Genomic DNA, 4036 nt, shown 5'->3' with positions numbered 1-4036 from the left:
ACCAGCTTGCACCACCTAAATTAGAGCTTGCACCGGTTCAGTTCAAAAGTAACAGCGAAAACCAAACTGGGGGGCCAACTTCATAGCCACCCCCCAGGTACCGGATTTAGTTCTGATAATAATCATCGACTATTAAGACCTTATTACTGCGTTATGTAGCGCAGGACGATGGTAGTGACCAGCCCTTCAAGCTCTGGGAGAAAACTGGCAATTCCTGGCCTTACATTGCCGTTAACCTCAGCAAGTTTTTTGTGTGAAAGGAAATTTAATTATATTTTACATCAACTTTTTTACGAAGATATATATAACTAATGTGTAAACTCATTTTATTTCGTTAATTAAATTAACTGTTTTATGATTTTCGGTCAAGTTCTTTATTTAGATAATATAGCTATTTTTCGATAAAGAGAAACGGCAATCGTACAAAAATTATAAAAATTAGCTTTTGTCGGAAAAAGGACTTTTGAACTTTTGTTTCTTATAACCTTTCGAAAATCCGTAATTCGAACAATATAACTACATTTGTCAAACGCTAGAATTATTTAGTTTTCGGCAGTTAACTGCGCGTTACGATGGCGGAAGCTTCGGTACAAGATATAAATAAAACTACCGAGGAACAGGCCGCAACCTGGTTTCTTCAACCGGTACAAGTACCACCTGGTTTCTTCAACCGGTACAAGTACCACCTTGTTTCTTCAACCGGTACAAGTACCACCTGGTTTCTTCAACCGGTACAAGTACCACCTGGTTTCTTCAACCGGTACAAGTACCACCTGGTTTCTTCAACCGGTACAAGTACCACCTGGTTTCTTCAACCGGTACAAGTACCACCTGGTTTCTTCAACCGGTACAAGTACCACCTGGTTTCTTCAACCGGTACAAGTACAGATGCCCACACTCTCGATACATTTATATTTGACTCCAGGCCCTAGGATATGATAGGGTCTCTTAATTTTCAGGTCTGCAGATCTTCCAGACCAGTTCAGCCACTTTAGCCCGACACCTGCTTCATTAATTTGGTGGGTGTTCAGTATTTAAAACTGTAGAAAGTTCTAATGTCTCCAAACACTTCGTTTTCATAACCCAATATTTAAGGGGAATGTGTCAAAGTACATGCATCTTATTTAATTTCTAGCCTTTCTAATTGGAATTTATGTTATTTGCTTTGAGCCGAAGAATATTGAATTTAGATTATTATTACCCGACTTATTCGATTTATTTGAAATAAATTTAGTCGAGTAATACAGAATTTGGATAATTACATATGTTTTCTTGTTCGTTTAAAATAGCTTTCTTTCTATTTGATTTGAAAAATATTTTTGATTAATTAATGACGGTAAAATTTGTTCAAAAAGACGATGTTTTATTTTCTCGAAAATATGTTCAATTTCTTTCTATTACGAACCTATAATCTGTTTGGTTATTTCAAAAAAATAAAATAATAGTTACAAAATTAAATAGCTAAAGCTCTTCGTGGTTTTTCGGGTAAAATATATTTTCGAAAACATAGGAAATGATAAACTTATTATGTTTAAAAAACCAGTTATATTTATATACATAAAAACTTAATCAGCAAAACAATATGAAATTTATTTGAACTAAAATGTCATCGGAGAAACGTGCGAGACATTTATTCGGAAAATTATCTGTAAATTGTCCGATTATTTATAGTTCACTGAATTTTTCGATCGAAATGATCAGAAAACCCCGAGCCCTAAAATTGTCAATATCTGTCCCTTCTTAGCCATAATATTTAAAAGAATAAACGGAGTTTTTTCAGTTCAAATAACTGTTTTTGATATTAATGTCGACTATTTGTTTAAGTAATTGATTCATTCGTAGTCACGTAATGGAATGGGTCATCTTTTACCGACTCCTTGTTATTCCTAAAAAAAGCCCCAAGTAGAGTGGAATTTAAAGCCGTTCTCAAAAAAAGGTCTATATTTATTCTAGTCTAACTACCAAAATAAGTTTCATCTCGACTCCTATTTTAATTCATTGCCATTTTACTGAAGCCTTTATAATTATGTAATAATTGTACCACCGTTAAACACACCAAAATAATTAATGGAATTTTTGTTGGTTTTTATGGGCTGAAGTACGGGCCGGCGTGCTAAAAGCGAAAGGGCCCGAGCGGCCGATATTTTTCTCTCTTAGACAAGTATTCTCCCCCCTTTCTCCCGTCCCGAAAGCTACCTATCTCGATGAAAGGGTAATATTGCCAATTTGTGGTAGAAAATATTCTTTTTCCTCTGCATTTAGGACATTCTATTTGAACGTTATCAATATTTTTAGCTATTATATCCTGTAAGTATTGAATTCGATCGGGCGGACATTCAAGAGATAAAATTGCGTGATCTGTTTCAATTTTGGGATGGGCGCAGGTAGTGTTGCAACAGAGGCTATGGGAAGTATAAATGGGATACTTTTGAAATATTTTACTTATTAATAAGGTCACCGAAACTTGACAATTGAAATATTTCAGTTTGTTTGGTAGAATATCTGGTACAAATAACAGTGATAGAATTTCTGCCCTTTTTCTGTATGTATTCGCCTTTATCCCTTCGGTAACTATCGAATTGGATAAATCGAATATGGGAATAGTTTTGAGCTGCTCCAAGTTTTCTCTTATTTCGTGACTGTCACAAATGGATGTTACTAAACATTGAACTACCGAATCGAAGGCGCAAGTGTTTGAAAAACTACAGCTTTCTCATCGAATCTTCGGTGGTCGAAGTTCAGTTCGGTTAGCATTTTTCAACAACCCAATTGGCATTATTTTCTTCAGTGATGAAAAATCCGCAGTAGCCATTTCGCTAATTGGATTCAATTAGGAATCACGACGTCTTTTTTTAGGAGGTAAATCGCCTAATCCTCTCCAATTTTCATTCGTAACCATTTCTACAGCTTGCAACTTTTCGTCGTTTGTAGCATTAAAACATTTGAGACAAAAACGTTTTGGTCCGTAGCATTCTTCCTTGTCTGCCGGAATGGAACAAACTGTAATTGCATGGACGCATTTCTATTAAAACAAATATGGGGTTTTAATAGTCCAGTACTTTCAGAGAGTGGTGTAGAGGTTAGCGACCAACGAGAATCGTTAAGCAAGTACATTCTTTACTGTGAAGAAATTTTGTGTAAGAGTTTGTATAATCTACTCCTTGGTTCTCTCTTTTTTTTATCGAATTCAATTTCTAGTGACTAATTTCTTAACTTTTGATTTTAAATAAAATTGTATTATACCTTGCATATGACACATTTGTGAGCGCCAGAAGTCTCACTGCCACATGAAACGCAATTCATCACTTCGTTAGATCCTTAAAAATTCCCAAAATATAAATGGCAGTATACTCCAACCCTTACCTAGCTACTTAGTAAGTTTGAGGTTGTTCACAAACAACATAATGTAAAAAAAACGTTTTGACAATTTGAATTTAAATTAATAAACTCATATATAAAATTAAGTAACGATTGCCTGTAATAGACACGTTAAATAGGCGCTAGAAGACGTTTATAGCAAAAGAGTAGACGTAGCTTTACCGTGCACTTTCTTGGCCCTATGTGTTGTCTTGATATGGTTTTACCTATTCAATATTAGTGGCTTTAATTTCCATTTCGTTAAAGTAATTGACACTATTAACCAAATTTCCACACGAGAACGAATTACACGCAAAGGATAGGAGGTGAGAGAAAAATAAAAAAAATGCTACGTGCTAAGGGTATTTCTGCCCATCCATTAACCGGTCAAAATAGAAAGATTTACATACCTGTACAAAGTTTAGTATCAAATGATGGCATAACGGTTGGCGTTAATGGGCCCTTAACGATTTCGTTAGTGTCACATTCTGTAAGAAGATAAATAGCATTATCAGTATGTTATTAAAATGGAAACGGCTTTTGGAAAAGTACCTTCGACTGCTTCAGATAAAGTACATGTACCTTGGACTTTGGTGTACTTCTTTGGCAATGGCTTTTCTGGCCTTAGCGCAGTTCTTGCAAGCAGTGGCGCCGGTAGGATTTTATTGTACGTAGGCTG

The sequence above is a fragment of the Leiobunum rupestre genome, chromosome 2 (genome assembly GCF_980474605.1).
Source record: "Leiobunum rupestre chromosome 2, qqLeiRupe1.1.hap1, whole genome shotgun sequence".
Lineage (NCBI taxonomy): Eukaryota > Metazoa > Arthropoda > Arachnida > Opiliones > Sclerosomatidae > Leiobunum > Leiobunum rupestre.
Note: the sequence above shows the minus strand (reverse complement) of the source record.